The following is a 17,139-nucleotide window of genomic DNA, read 5'->3' as shown; positions in this document are numbered from 1 at the left end:
AGAGAACAGGAACCCCTGTATGAGAGAACAGGAACCCCTGTATGAGAGAACAGGAACCCCTGTATGAGAGAACAGGAACCCCTGTATGAGAGAACAGGAACCCCTGTATGAGAGAACAGGAACCCCTGTATGAGAGAACAGGAACCCCTGTATGAGAGAACAGGAACCCCTGTCTGAGAAAAGTGGCGTACCACGCATAGTGACAGCAGATCGGTGTGAATGCGTCCGCAGTAACAGCATGTGGGAGGGAGATGTGCAGCAACCACTTACCCAGCCAGGTAAGTCTTATTTCATCTACAGAATGTAAGTGTGACGCAGCTGGCACCTACCCTGATAACAGCTTACTGCTCCACGGGGGAGGTCCCGGCCCCCACCACTGACAGTCTACTGCCCCCACCCCCTGACAGTCTACTCTCATCCTCCGTGTGTTTGATGCGTCCTATTATTATACTTTGCTGGTTACAGCGGTCTGGTGCTGGTCACTATGGATACAGCAGATTTTCTATGTCTCAGTTCTATTGCTGGGTATAAATAAGGAATGTACTAAAACAAAGACTACATTATGGGGGGTCATTCCGAGTTGATCGCTCGCGGGCAGTTTTTAGCAGCCGTGCAAACGCATAGTCGCCGCCCACTGGGGAGTGTATTTTCATTTTGCAGAAGTGCGAACGCCTGTGCGGCAGAGCGCCTGCAAACACATTTTGTGCAGAACAAGACCAGCCCTGGACTTACCTTGTGTGCGTTGATTCTAACGTTGGAGGGTTGGCTTTTGACGTCACACACCTGCCCATCGTTCGCACAGCCACGCCTGCGTTTTCCCCGGCACGCCTGCGTTTTTCTAAACTCTCCCTGAAAACGGTCAGTTGCCACCCAGAAACTCCCCCTTCCTGTCAATCTTCTTGCGTTGTGCCGTGCTTCGCTAGAACCTGTGCAAAACCACAAAGATCTTTTTACCCGTACATCGCGCGTGGGCATTGCGGTGCATACGCATGCGCAGAAATGACGATATTTAGCCTGAACGCTGCGCTGTGAACAACGGCAGCTAGCGGTCAACTTGGAATGACCCCCATAGACTCCTAACTCATCAAAGTATCAGCGCATTGGCTTCTCCTAACTGGCCTCCCTGACAATTACCTCTCTCCACTCCAATCTATCCTCAATGCTGCTGCCCGGCTCATCTTCCTCACCAAACGCACTACATCCACCTCCCCTCTCCTACAAACCCTTCACTGGCTCCTCTTCCCTTTCAGAATCCAATTCAGGCTTCTCACGCTCACTTACAAAGCCCTCACCCACTCCTCTCCCATCTACATCTCTGACCTTATCTCCCTTTACTCTCCCACCCGTCCTCTTCCCTCTGCTAATGCACGCCGACTCTCCTGCCTACTGATTACTTCCTCCCACTCCTATCTCCAAGATTTTTCACGTGCTGCTCCCTTTCTCTGGAATTCCCTACCTCTCCCCCTCAGACTCTCCACCTCCCTACAGAACTTCAAACGGGCTCTTAAGACCCTCTTCTTCACCAAACCCAGCCAACTCTCCTCCTGACCCTCTGTTCCACACTCTCTATGTACCCCATCTGTGTCACCCCTGTCTGTCTACCCCTCCCCTTTAGAATGTAAGCTCTCACGAGCAGGGCCCTCTTCCCTCATGTACTTATCCTTTCTTACTTCAATAATCCTCAACTGTCCAGATCACGCAGTTTTTTGGCCACCTTGATACTTATCTCAGATTTGTATACTGGTGTAGTTATGCTTAGTTACCCTGTACTTGTCCTGTATTGTCTTCAAATGTAAGTCACTGTTTTCCTGTTTTGATTATGTGCATATGTACTCTGTAATTGGGCGCTGCGGAACCCTTGTGGCGCCATATAAATAAAGGATAATAATAATAATAATAATAATAATAATTGGCAAGAAGCGTTCAATGCAGAACAATGGGAGAGATTTCTCAAAGATCGGAGAGAGATAAAGTATTAGCAAATCAGATCTTAAATGCCATGTTACAGGCTGGGTTAAGAAAATATGACAGTTAGGAGCTGATTGGTTGGTACTTTACTCTCATAGCTTTGATAAACCTCCCCCAATGCACTGAATTGCGCGATCACAAGCTTTAATGCTGGGTACCATACAACGGCAGAGCCACAGAACACTATGCTGCAGGGAGGATTAGCGAACGAGCGCGGTCAGCACTGCACCTGAGCGATACAAGCTGACAATCTAACATAACGCTATCGCACACCTCCATAGTAGTGTTCTCCTACACTACAGAGCGGATGCTGCAAGTGAGAGAGGAAGTTTATCATACGCACTATCATTTATAGGTCATTAGGGAATACAGAGACCGGCTCAGTATCCTGCTCCTATTACACACAGCTGCAGTCCATACAACTTGTGGCCTACGCTGAGATTTCCCATCCCCTCCTATCGGCCAGCGTCTCAGCAGTCACCATACCCAGAGACTAGATATACACCTTCCAAGCAAAATGCAAGGTTCTCCGAGGCTAAGTTACTGCACTGCAACATCAAGCTCCGCTCATAGCCAGAGAATAAAGGTAATTTAGTATTTATGAATGTTACTGGTAGATATCACATTGTATAAAGGCTGGAAGTCACAGCCAGCAGCGGTTATATTACTTTCATTTCTCTATTACAGTTCGGATCATTGACTCTAGACATGTGAAACGTGTAGGGTTAAAGGTTACTGGAGAAACAGTAAAGACACTGATGGTTTATTATATAAGAGGGTGAGCCTGCGCTCAGCTAGAACCAGGGTCCTCTGGTGCCGCTGTCAGGCCATGCAATCAGGATATCCTTCCTCTTACATGCACAGGTTACTCTGGATCTCCCCGCCACCCAGCTGGTACAGCACAGCTATGCAGAGTAATTACTCCGACTGAAGTGACATCATGCAGACAGCGGCCCCTGAGGACGGCTGTGCAGGATCACAGTTACCGTATGGGAATTTCTCCACAACTCGTTATAAATTTGTGTACAAAGCCGCGGAATCCTCCAGAGCTTTATGTCCTCTGTATCGAATACACCACAATGCAACGAGTGTGGAAAACAAACGATCTCTGGTTTCATCCAAACATCCCTGAAGACAGAACTCCGCTAATAACTCCCCTTCCTGTGAGCGTACAGTGTCAGTGTACAGTATTTCCACTCTACGTGACCCGGCATCAGGATACTGCCACTCGGGTCTCCGGGTGTACGCTGTGGCTCCTGGGGACGGATCCTCACCCCTCTCGCCGTCCCTATTGTGGATTCATTTCACTCTAAGAAACTTGCTGTGGCTTGTATAGTAACAGACCTGCGTGTCTACAGCCTGCGTGTCCTTCTCCCAGATTAGGTGCAATGGGTTTGAGATCTCATTCCCTCCATCCAGCCCGGGATCCCAACAGTGCAACCAATGCCAAGGTGCCACCATGGACCACAGGACTCCAGCAGAGAGCCTGACAAATGTCTGTGGACTCCCAATCCTTAGAGGGTTCAAATCTTCCCAGACTGGCAACTCTCAGAGGGACTTCAGCGGGACTATACCAGAGCCCCAGCCGCTGCAATTCATAGGACTGTATATCATCCGCATGGTAATTGTGGTATACATGTTGCCACTGGGTGAAAGAGTACAATGTCACGCTCTTGGTTATCTACTATGTGGATGGACCAGACCTTTGCCCATGAAAACAAGCACCCAGTACCAATCCTCGCTGGATGCCTAGTGGAGGACCAGGAGTGGATGATGCCAGGCTCATGGTGACTGAGGACAAAGCAGAGGTTCTTCGTCTGATGACCCAACGGGGTTAGTGCAGAGAGTTTGGAGCTCCTGAGTGGAATCACGGGGCTGTCCTTGCTAGTGGTCCGACACTTCAATCGTAATTCAGCCAAGAACAAGGCCTTCCTTCTTTCATCAGAGGAGCATTTATCGTTTATTTACGGATCAGTCATTTATATAGCGCACACATATCCCACAGCGCTGTACAGAGAGTGCTGTATATCAGTCACATCAGTCCCTGTCCAGTGGAGCTTACACTCTGTACATCTGTTTTGCCCCTACACTCACACGTGCATTTGTGTCCTCACGCTTGGGCTACTGCGATGTCCACCTACCTGGGTCTTTCAGAAGAATTGCATTTGCTTGCAACTGGAAGAGAATGCAGCAGCCCCGGTCCTGCCACATAACCCCTGTTCTCTGCCACCTGTATAGCTCTCCATAACCAGGGTCCGAGGAACTCTGGCTCCATGCACTCCCCCTCGCTCACTTCTGTAGCTAGGAACCCCGCACGCCATTCGGGGCGCTCAGACTCCCTGTAACATGCGGCTCTGCACAGTACCAGAGGCCTCTTCTCTAAGGGGCTGATTCCGTGGCGCACGCAGTTATGTGCGCAGTGTGATTTCATTCGCAGTGTAAATGAGAAAATATGCTAATGACTCAGCCGTCGTTTTGTGCATGGAGACGCCCACTGCGACGGCTGCATACATAAGCGGAAACATCGGGACACCAGTTGCACCATCGGAAATCTGAGCAGCCCTATGCTGCCTTGGATAAGCTTTGTAGAGGAGTGAATACGGAGAAGCCACGCTTTGTAGAGGAGTGAATACGGAGAAGCCACGCTTTGTAGAGGAGTGAATACGGAGAAGCCACGCTTTGTAGAGGAGTGAATACGGAGAAGCCACAGGACTATGTACAAGTAACGGCACCTAAAGCTCATGCAATATACACATTATAAGGGTCTATTCGTATATACATGATGAGGGAAACATGAGAAAACCAGCAAAGAAATAACTGATAATAAAAGCAATCTGCATACATGATACTACTGAGGAAACCTCTGGCACTCCAGCTGCTGTGGAACTACACATCCCAGCATTCCTTGCCACTTGAACACAGCAGTGGGAGTGCCCCAGGTTGCTATACAGCAGTAGTACATACACTTATTCCACTGAAACACATGGGACTAGTTTAAAGTACGTCTTCCACCCAAGTATAGGGAAAGGCTGCCCTGACCACACATAACCCTGCAATGCAGGCCGCACATCCAGTGCTGTATGTATTGTGTTATATGGCTGCAGTGTCAGGTAAGTTGTACAATAGACGTCTTCCTAGTGAATATGCATCACAGGCTATTGCTCTCGCAGCGCAGACAGCTTACTCACATACTGCTCAGCCAGCCCTGATACCAGGCATCCTGTACACATCCTGCTCCCGGGGAGCTGGAGATGGCACCACTATAAACTGCTGGTAGCCAATCAGGTCATCAGGAGCTAGCGAGAGCAGTGGCCAATCAGGAGCTAGCGAGAGCAGTGGCCAATCAGGTCATCAGGAGCTAGCGAAAGCAGTGGTCAATCAGGAGCTAGCGAGAGCAGTGGCCAATCAGGTCATCAGGAGCTAGCGAGAGCAGTGGCCAATCAGGAGCTAACGAGAGCAGTGGCCAATCAGGTCATCAGGAGCTAGCAATAGCAGTGGCCAATCAGGGCATCAGGAGCTAGCGAGAGCAGTGGCCAATCAGGTCATCAGGAGCTAGCGAGAGCAGTGGTCAATCAGGTCATCAGGAGATAGCGAGAGCAGTGGCCAATCAGGTCATCAGGAGCTAGCCAGAGCAGTGGCCAATCAGGTCATCAGGAGCTAGTGAGAGCAGTGGTCAATCAGGGCATCAGGAGCTAGCGAGAGCAGTGGTCAATCAGGGCATCAGGACCTAGCGAGAGTAGTGGTCAATCAGGGCATCAGGAGCTAGCGAGAGCAGTGGTCAATCAGGGCATCAGGAGCTAGCGAGAGTAGTGGTCAATCAGGAGCTAGCGAGAGCAGTGGTCAATCAGGAGCTAGCGACAGCAGTGGTCAATCAGGAGCTAGCGAGAGCAGTGGTCAATCAGGAGCTAGCGAGAGCAGTGGTCAATCAGGAGCTAGCGAGAGCAGTGGTCAATCAGGAGCTAGCGAGAGCAGTGGTCAATCAGGAGCTAGCGAGAGCAGTGGCCAATCAAATCATCAGGAGCTAGCGAGAGCAGTGGCCAATCAGGTCATCAGGAGCCAGCGAGAGCAGTGGCCAATCAGGTCATCAGGAGCTAGCGAGAGCAGTGGCCAATCAGGGCATCAGGAGCTAGTGAGAGCAGTGGTCAATCAGGGCATCAGAATCTAGTGAGAGCAGTGGCCAATCAGGGCATCAGGAGCTAGTGAGAGTAGTGGTCAATCAGGGCATCAGGAGCTAGCGAGAGCAGTGGCCAATCAGGGCATCAGGAGCTAGTGAGAGCAGTTATCAATCAGGTCATCAGGAGCTAGCGAGAGCAGTGGTCAATCAGGAGCTAGCGAGAGCAGTGGTCAATCAGGAGATAGCGAGAGCAGTGGCCAATCAGGTCATCAGGAGCTAGCCAGAGCAGTGGCCAATCAGGTCATCAGGAGCTAGCGAGAGCAGTGGCCAATCAGGTCATCAGGAGCTAGCGAGAGTAGTGGTCAATCAGGGCATCAGGACCTAGCGAGAGCAGTGGTCAATCAGGGCATCATCAGGACCTAGCGAGAGCAGTGGTCAATCAGGGCATCAGAAGCTAGCGAGAGCAGTGGTCAATCAGGGCATCAGGAGCTAGCGAGAGCAGTGGTCAATCAGGAGCTAGCGAGAGCAGTGGTCAATCAGGAGCTAGCGAGAGCAGTGGTCAATCAGGAGCTAGCGAGAGCAGTGGTCAATCAGGAGCTAGCAAGAGCAGTGGTCAATCAGGAGCAGTGGTCCAATCAGGTCATCAGGAGCTAGCGAGAGCAGTGGCCAACCAGGATTGTAATAAACCAGCCATTCATTAAAAATTCAGCCACAGAACCATCTCCATGTGCATGTCAGACTGTACAGACGGAATACATGTGTATTCCCGGCGGATGGGTTGCCGGCTGTCAGTATCCTGTCCGCCAGAATGCCGGCAGCGGGGCGAGCGCTACGAGTCCCCTTGCAGGCTCGCTGCACTCACCACGCTCTATGGGTGTTGTGGATACCCACGAGTGGGAATAGCCCGTGAGCCGGTATTCTGACTGCCGGCATTGTCGGCTGTCGGGATCCTGACAGCCGGCAAATTGGTTGCCTCCCGTACCCATTATAGTGCCCACTGGGGGTGCGGGGGCAGAGTTACATTGTGTTAGATGTACAGTATCACTGCGGCTACTGGAGCTATAGCGATACATCAGGTTTATTAGTTTGCCCTTCATAATGTAAACATGCCCCCTCCCTGGTCAGCAGTACATTATTATGGTATATTATAGGGTGACCGCTCCACCATATGTTCTGCAGCCAGGCCAATGACGGCGCACTTGTTATATATAACTTGTGTGACAGAGACAACTACCTCTAATTAGCGCAGGAACTTAACGGGCTGGGAAAAATACATAACGCACTTAAGGGATCTAATAAGGTCTAACCAGCTGCGGCCGGGTCCCCGGCGGCCAGCATACCAGCGCCGGAATCCCAACCGCCAGCTTGCCGACACCGGGGCGAGCACAAATAAACCCCTTGCGAGCACAGTAGCGCGTTACGCACTCCACGCTATCTATTCTCCATCCAGGGAGTTCGTGGACCCCTTAGAGGGAGAATGTCAGTATGCCGGTTGTCGAGATTCCGGCGCCGGTATAGTGTGCGCCGGAATCCCAACAACCAGTATACTGAATACCACCCGTCTCCCCAGCTCTGGCTGTACGAGTGTAACCAAGGGATGACTGGCATGTCTCTACCCATAATTCCTAGAGGAAGGGTCGTCATGTCTCTACCCATAATTCCTAGAGGGAGGGTCGTTATCAAAATTCGTTGGTGGAAAGCCAATGTGAGACACGGACACATTATTCTCAGACATCATCATTCATCTGCAAGGCGGGGAGGAGACGTGAGACAAAAGTGAGCAATCACGCAGGGGTACATTTGGCTCCACATGGTTGTGACGTCACAGTCCTATAGCAGGGTTGAATATAGCCTTAACCCCCAGCATTTCCTTTATTACCGGTCTACCAGTGCCACTCACAGTGACTGTAGGATCAGTCCAGTAATGTCTGTGTGTAACACTCTACCCTCGTCATTACACTATGTAGCAGTGCTCCTCACAGTGACATTAGGGGGAGGAGCTCAGTGATCATATCTGTATGTAGGACACTCCCCTCCTCATTATACTATGTAGCAGTGCTCCTCACAGTGACATTAGGAGGAGGAGCTCAGTGATCATATCTGTATGTAGGACACTCCCCTCCTCATTATACTATGTAGCAGTGCTCCTCACAGTGACATTAGGAGGAGGAGCTCAGTGATCATATCTGTATGTAGGACACTCCCCTCCTCATTATACTATGTAGCAGTGCTCCTCACAGTGACTGTAGGAGGAGGAGCTCAGTGATCATATCGGTATGTAAGACACACCCCTCCTCATTATACTATGTAGCAGTGCTCCTCACAGTGACATTAGGAGGAGCTCAGTAATCATGTTAGTGTGTAGGACACACCCCTCCTCATTATACTATGTAGCAGTGCTCCTCACAGTGACATTAGGAGGAGCTCAGTAATCATGTTAGTGTGTAGGACACACCCCTCCTCATTATACTATGTAGCAGTGCTCCTCACAGTGACATTAGAAGGAGGAGCTCAGTGATCATATCTGTATGTAGGACACTCCCCTCCTCATTATACTATGTAGCAGAGCTCCTCACAGTGACATTAGGAGGAGGAGCTCAGTGATCATATCTGTATGTAGGACACTCCCCTCCTCATTATACTATGTAGCAGTGCTCCTCACAGTGACATTAGGAGGAGGAGCTCAGTGATCATATCTGTATGTAGGACACTCACCTCCTCATTATACTATGTAGCAGTGCTCCTCACAGTGACATTAGGAGGAGGAGCTTGGTGATCATATCTGTATGTAGGATACTCCCCTCCTCATTACACTATGTAGCCGTGCTCCTCACAGTGACATTAGGAGCAGGGGCTCAGTGATCATATCTGTATGTAAGACACTCCCCTCCTCATTATACTATGTAGCAGTGCTCCTCACAGTGACATTAGGAGGAGCTCAGTGATCATATCTGTATGTAGGACACTCCCCTCCTCATTATACTATGTAGCAGTGCTCCTCACAGTGACATTAGGAGGAGCTCAGTGATCATATCTGTATGTAGGACACTCCCCTCCTCATTATACTATGTAGCAGTGCTCCTCACAGTGACATTAGGAGGAGGAGCTCAGTGATCATATCTGTATGAGGACACACCCCTCCTCATTATACTATGTAGCAGTGCTCCTCACAGTGACATTAGGAGGAGCTCAGTGATCATATCTGTATGTAAAACACTCCCCTCCTCATTATACTATGTAGCAGTGCTCCTCACAGTGACATTAGGAGGAGGAGCTCAGTGATCACATCTGTATGAGGACACTCCCCTCCTCACTATACTATGTAGCAGTGCTCCTCACAGTGACGTAAGTAGGAGGAGCTCAGTGATCATGTTAGTGTGTAGGACACGCCCCTCATTATACTATGTAGCAGTGCTCCTCACAGTGACATTAGGAGGAGGAGATCAGTGATCATATCTGTATGTAAGACACTCCCCTCCTCATTATACTATGTAGCAGTGCTCCTCACAGTGACATTAGGAGGAGGAGCTCAGTGATCATATCTGTATGTTGGACACTCACCTCCTCATTATACTATGTAGCAGTGCTCCTCACAGTGACATTAGGAGGAGCTCAGTGATCATATCTGTATGTAGGACACTCACCTCCTCATTATACTATGTAGCAGTGCTCCTCATAGTGACATTAGGAGGAGGAGCTCAGTGAACATATCTGTATGTAGGACACTCCCCTCCTCATTATACTATGTAGCAGTGCTCCTCACAGTGACATTAGGAAGAGGAGCTCAGTGATCATATCTGTATGTAGGACACTCCCCTCCTCATTATACTATGTAGCAGTGCTCCTCACAGTAACATTAGGAGGAGGAGCTCAGTGATTATATCTGTATGAGGACACTCCCCTCCTCATTATACTATGTAGCAGTGCTCCACACAGTGACATTAGGAGGAGGAGCTTGGTGATCATATCTGTATGTAGGACACTCCCCTCCTCATTATACTATGTAGCAGTGCTCCTCACAGTGACATTAGGAGGAGGAGCTCAGTGATCATATCTGTATGTAGGACACTCCCCTCCTCATTATACTATGTAGCAGTGCTCCTCACAGTGACTGTAGGAGGAGGAGCTCAGTGATCATATCGGTATGTAAGACACACCCCTCCTCATTATACTATGTAGCAGTGCTCCTCACAGTGACATTAGGAGGAGCTCAGTAATCATGTTAGTGTGTAGGACACACCCCTCCTCATTATACTATGTAGCAGTGCACCTCACAGTGACATTAGGAGGAGGAGATCAGTGATCATATCTGTATGTAAGACACTCCCCTACTCATTATACTATGTAGTAGTGCTCCTCACAGTGACATCAGGAGGAGCTCAGTGATCATATCTGTATGTAGGACACTCACCTCCTCATTATACTATGTAGCAGTGCTCCTCACAGTGACATTAGAAGGAGGAGCTCAGTGATCATATCTGTATGTAGGACACTCCCCTCCTCATTATACTATGTAGCAGAGCTCCTCACAGTGACATTAGGAGGAGGAGCTCAGTGATCATATCTGTATGTAGGACACTCCCCTCCTCATTATACTATGTAGCAGTGCTCCTCACAGTGACATTAGGAGGAGGAGCTTGGTGATCATATCTGTGTGTAGCACGCTACCCTCCTCATTATACTATGTAGCAGTGCTCCTCACAGTGACATTAGGAGGAGGAGCTCAGTGATCATATCTGTATGTAGGACACTCCCCTCCTCATTATAGTATGTAGCAGTACTCCTCACAGTGACATTAGGAGGAGGAGCTCAGTGATCATATCTGTATGTAAGACACTCCCCTCCTCATTATACTATGTAGCAGTGCTCCTCACAGTGACATTAGCAGGAGGAGCTCAGTGATCATATCTGTATGTAGGACGCTCACCTCCTCATTATACTATGTAGCAGTGCTCCTCACAGTGACATTAGGAGGAGGAGCTTGGTGATCATATCTGTATGTAGGACACTCCCCTCCTCATTATACTATGTAGCAGTGCTCCTCACAGTGACATTAGGAGGAGGAGCTCAGTGATCATATCTGTATGAGGACACACCCCTCCTCATTATACTATGTAGCAGTGCTCCTCACAGTGACATTAGGAGGAGCTCAGTGATCATATCTGTATGTAAAACACTCCCCTCCTCATTATACTATGTAGCAGTGCTCCTCACAGTGACATTAGGAGGAGCTCAGTGATCATATCTGTATGAGGACACTCCCCTCCTCACTATACTATGTAGCAGTGCTCCTCACAGTGACGTAAGTAGGAGGAGCTCAGTGATCATGTTAGTGTGTAGGACACGCCCCTCATTATACTATGTAGCAGTGCTCCTCACAGTGACATTAGGAGGAGGAGATCAGTGATCATATCTGTATGTAAGACACTCCCCTCCTCATTATACTATGTAGCAGTGCTCCTCACAGTGACATTTGGAGGAGGAGCTCAGTGATCATATCTGTATGTTGGACACTCACCTGCTCATTATACTATGTAGCAGTGCTCCTCACAGTGACATTAGGAGGAGCTCAGTGATCATATCTGTATGTAGGACACTCACCTCCTCATTATACTATGTAGCAGTGCTCCTCATAGTGACATTAGGAGGAGGAGCTCAGTGAACATATCTGTATGTAGGACACTCCCATCCTCATTATACTATGTAGCAGTGCTCCTCACAGTGACATTAGGAAAAGGAGCTCAGTGATCATTTCTCTATGTAGGACACTCCCCTCCTCATTATACTATGTAGCAGTGCTCCTCACAGTAACATTAGGAGGAGGAGCTCAGTGATTATATCTGTATGAGGACACTCCCCTCCTCATTATACTATGTAGCAGTGCTCCTCACAGTGACATTAGGAGGAGGAGCTTGGTGATCATATCTGTATGTAGGACACTCCCCTCCTCATTATACTATGTAGCAGTGCTCCTCACAGTGACATTAGGAGGAGGGGCTCAGTGATTATATCTGTATGTAGGACACTCACCTCCTTATTATACTATGTAGCAGTGCTCCTCACAGTGACATTAGGAGGAGGAGCTCAGTGAACATATCTGTATGTAGGACACTCCCCTCCTCATTATACTATGTAGCAGTGCTCCTCACAGTGACATTAGGAGGAGGAGCTCATTGATCATATCTGTATGTAGGACACTCACCTCCTCATTATACTATGTAGCAGTGCTCCTCACAGTGACATTAGGAGGAGGAGCTTGGTGATCATATCTGTATGTAGGACACTCCCCTCCTCATTATACTATGTAGCAGTGCTCCTCACAGTGACATTAGGAGCAGGAGCTCAGTGATCATGTTAGTGTGTAGAACACACCCCTCCTCATTATACTATGTAGCAGTGCTCCTCACAGTGACATTAGGAGGAGGAGCTCAGTGATCATATCTGTATGTAGGACACGCCCCTCCTCATTATACTATGTAGCAGTGCTCCTCACAGTGACATTAAAAGGAGGAGCTCAGTGATCATGTCTGTATGTAGGACACTCCCCTCCTCATTATACTATGTAGCAGTGCTCCTCACAGTGACATTAGGAGGAGGAGCTCAGTGATCATGTTAGTGTGTAGGACACTCCCCTCCTCATTATACTATGTAGCAGTGCTCCTCACAGTGACATCAGGAGGAGCTCAGTGATCATAACTGTATGTAGGACACGCCCCTCCTCATTATACTATGTAGCAGTGCTCCTCACAGTGACATCAGAAGGAGCTCAGTGATCATATCTGTATGTAGGACACTCACCTCCTCATTATACTATGTAGCAGTGCTCCTCACAGTGACATTAGGAGGAGGAGCTTGGTGATCATATCTGTGTGTAGCACTCTACCCTCCTCATTATACTATGTAGCAGTGCTCCTCACAGTGACATTAGGAGGAGGAGCTCAGTGATCATATCTGTATGTAGGACACTCCCCTCCTCATTATACTGTGTAGCAGTGCTCCTCACAGTGGCATTAGGAGGAGGAGCTCAGTGATCATATCTGTATGTAGGACACGCCCCTACTCATTATATTATGTAGTAGTGCTCCTCACAGTGACATTAGGAGGAGGAGCTCAGTGACCATATCTGTATGTAAGACACTCCCCTCCTCATTATACTATGTAGCAGTGCTCCTCACAGTGACATTAGGAGGAGGAGATCAGTGATCATATCTGTATGTAGGACACTCCCCACCTCATTATACTATGTAGCAGTGCTCCTCACAGTGACATCAGGAGGAGCTCACTGATCATATCTGTATGTAGGACACTCCCCACCTCATTATACTATGTAGCAGTGCTCCTCACAGTGACATTAGGAGGAGGAGCTCAGTGATCATATCTGTATGTAGGACACGCCCCTCCTCATTATATTATGTAGTAGTGCTCCTCACAGTGACATTAGGAGGAGGAGCTCAGTGATCATATCTGTATGTAGGACACTCACCTCCTCATTATACTATGTAGCAGTGCTCCTCACAGTGACATCAGGAGGAGCTCAGTGATCATATCTGTATGTAGGACACTCCCCTCATCATTATACTATGTAGCAGTGCTCCTCACAGTGACATTAGGAGGAGGAGCTCAGTGATCATATCTGTATGTAGGACACTCACCTCCTCATTATACTATGTAGCAGTGCTCCTCACAGTGACATTAGGAGGAGGAGCTCAGTGATCATATCTGTATGTAAGACACTCCCCTCCTCATTATACTATGTAGCAGAGCTCCTCACAGTGACATTAGGAGGAGGAGCTTGGTGATCATATCTGTGTGTAGCACTCTACCCTCCTCATTATACTATGTAGCAGTGCTCCTCACAGTGACACTAGGAGGAGGAGCTCAGTGATCATATCTGTATGTAGGACACTCCCCTCCTCATTATACTATGTAGCAGTGCTCCTCACAGTGACATTAGGAGGAGGAGATCAGTGATCATATCTGTATGTAGGACACGCCCCTCCTCATTATACTACGTAGCAGTGCTCCTCAGAGTGACATTAGGAGGAGGGGCTCAGTGATCATATCTGTATGTAGGACACACGCCTCCTCATTATACTATGTAGCAGTGCTCCTCACAGTGACATTAGGAGGAGGAGATCAGTGATCATATCTGTATGTAGGACACGCCCCTCCTCATTATACTACGTAGCAGTGCTCCTCAGAGTGACATTAGGAGGAGGGGCTCAGTGATCATATCTGTATGTAGGACACACCCCTCCTCATTATACTATGTAGCAGTGCTCCTCTCAGTGACATTAGGAGGAGCTCAGTGATCATATCTGTATGTAGGACACGCCCCTCATTATACTACGTAGCAGTGCTCCTCGCAGTGACATTAGGAGGAGGAGCTCAGTGATCATGTTAGTGTGTAGTACACACCCCTCCTCATTATACTACGTAGCAGTGCTCCTCACAGTGACATTAGGAGGAGGAGCTCAGTGATCATGTTAGTGTGTAGGACACTCCCCTCAGTATCCTGTGCCGTATACATGCCTCAATGTGACCGCCGCTCTGCCATGTGCACGTTGTGAGAATAGAGGCGCCACCAATAAGTTTTGCACCATCACCCGATCCTCTGGGCAATAGGCTGATCACCTGAATCCCAATCTGTCCTAGCGAGGCATATTGTATAATACCACCCCAGTAGCTGGGAACATATGGCACATACTGTACTTACCTATTGCTACTAGTCACTGGCACTAGCTGTCATTTCTCTTTTCTATATTCTACATTGATATTCTTGTAAATAGCAGCTGTATGGTCAGTGGGTTCTGATCATCACATCAGTGTTTATGACAAAATCTTATGTATAATTAGGAATAATTTATAACCTAATTTAATTGATAATAGAAGTAATTGCTGAGTGATGAAGACTTGTGCATGGCTGACTTCTAATAATGTAATAATGACAGTAATGGTCACATTATCTCTTACATAAAGCATCTGTGCAGTATATATCCCTGGTACGGTATATAAGAGAAGGTAAACATTACATATAAAGGAGTATATTGTCTTTACCATGCACAGGGGAACAGTTGCATCACCAGAGTCTGCATTACCGTCATGAACAGAAATGCACCATATGTAACAGCCATAGGTGTAATCATTTACATTCCTGCCCCACTACCCAGAATCCCACGGTGGAACCAAACCCAGTATATGTAAGTCAGATTTATTTCTCATTTATTGTCATTTTTATTTTATTAATGAAACCAGCATATACATTAACGTATATTTATCATTAGACCACACCATTACACAGAATGATGGGGGTTTTGAACTTTAAATATAATTCCAGTAAGTCACTCCCCATCCCTATAATATATAATAGTAGTCTGATGAGCCTCCCTCTCCCGGTACTCCCAGCATCCGCTGTATTTAGCAGGGTCACATAAGGCCTGCTGATAGCGTTCTGCGCTGCTCACCTCTCTCCGCAGAAACTGCGGCCATGAGCCGGCTGCTGATTGGAGGACGGATCTCTCCTGTACAGAGAGAACCTCTAACCACAGAACTATTACTATGACAGGAGGGGCGTTAGCAGAAATCCTTTTTAGCGTGAAAACCCCTGTAACTGTATTTCCAACACTGACACTGGCTGGACGCTGCCATTACTGTGCGCCAAACTGGGCTGTAACTCAATATTGTTATTTACTCAGGACCAGAGGAAAAAGAAAAGTCACAATGAAACAGCTCTTTGTCTGCATTTGAAAACTTTGCAACACTAGCAAGTAAGAAAAAGATCCGCAGAGACATGGTGTGTGGTGGAATTAGAAATATGGCACTGTGTACTGAGCAACTGCAATTCCTATTAATTTCATCTCATCGTGTTTACAATGTTTTTCTATAGTGATGGATGGAAGTTTTGACGGTGCTCATGCTATCGGGATACTGGCATCGATACTGACCCGGCGGCATTCCGTACGCCGGCAAATCACACTGAATCCTTCTTAAACATGTCAGTACTTTCACTTATCGCCTCCTCAATAATAGAAAATATTTACTATATTGATGGGTATTAACTCCGACAAAATGGCCACGTTTCTGGAAAGTATATGTTGTTCAGGTCGCTGTAATGAGTGTTGAGATCCTGATAATGTTCCGAGAATCTTTTGTTTTGCAGTTAATAGTGATACGGAAATAACGTGTTCGCTGTTTCCTCACAATCTGCCATTGGCGGCCTCCAGCCACGGCGAGGAAAGGTCAGAGTAAAGTGCCGGAGCAGGTAGAATAAATGGAGCGTAAACAAGACCCAAACAGTAGTGCAGCTGATTAATGCAGATTAGCAAAGGAACACAATAGTAACAATTTGTTGTGAAGTAGCAGCGGCTGTATCCATTAGAGTACATGTAACAGAACCATTTGTGTTACGCTACATCTGTGTAGTCACCAAACGGTCAATTACACAGTGCTAATATCAGGGGCAAATGCAGGAATTTCAGGTGGGAGGGGTGGTTTCATATATATACTGTATATACATCATAACATCCAAAGCTAATACCTCATATTCATACACTTGTGAGCTGTCAGTAAATGTGTTATCTGTGCACTTTAACAACTTTTCGTTAAATCCCCCTGTATTTAAACCACACACTGATCAGCATGAAATACATGGGGACTTTAACACCCGACCTCATACACCACAGTCAGACACTTAACACATGGAGCTATGTGCTCCTGCATAGGAAGCCTTGTAATGAAGATGCACATATCTCCTGTATGGGCTAATTCAGACCTGATCGCTGGTCTGACGTGTACATGAGCCGGCGCCGCAGTGTGCCGGGGCTGTGGTAGCCCAGCGATCGCCTTTGCCTGATTGACAGGCGGCAGCCACCAGTTAGGGGGCACGGTCCGGGCAACGCAGGCGTGCCCGTACCGTTGGGGGGCTGGCCGTGACGGCTGCGTGACGTCACACGCAGCCGCTGCGACCTGGGCAGCAACGAGTAGCTCCCTGCCAGCGTGCAAGAGCTGCGCTGGCTGGGAGCTACTCTTCCAGTATAAAAGCATCGCCGCGGTGCGAT

The 17,139-nt window shown here is 48.1% G+C and overlaps 1 protein-coding gene and 1 long non-coding RNA gene across 2 annotated transcripts in view; one reads left to right on the top strand and one right to left on the bottom strand.

The window, feature by feature from the left end:
* ATRNL1 (attractin like 1) overlaps positions 1 to 17,139 on the bottom strand; it is a 1,127,078-nt gene that overhangs the window by 1,099,139 nt on the left and 10,800 nt on the right. The gene's annotated exons all lie outside the window — the stretch shown is intronic.
* Positions 138 to 16,365, top strand: LOC135058293 (uncharacterized). Its single transcript, XR_010244728.1, has 5 exons — positions 138 to 278; positions 2,324 to 2,554; positions 15,149 to 15,282; positions 15,778 to 15,849; positions 15,969 to 16,365. It is a non-coding gene; the product is annotated as an uncharacterized LOC135058293 (long non-coding RNA).

Source organism: Pseudophryne corroboree, chromosome 3 (genome assembly GCF_028390025.1).
Source record: "Pseudophryne corroboree isolate aPseCor3 chromosome 3, aPseCor3.hap2, whole genome shotgun sequence".
Classification (NCBI taxonomy): domain Eukaryota; kingdom Metazoa; phylum Chordata; class Amphibia; order Anura; family Myobatrachidae; genus Pseudophryne; species Pseudophryne corroboree.
This window is presented reverse-complemented; position numbering and strand designations above follow the sequence as displayed.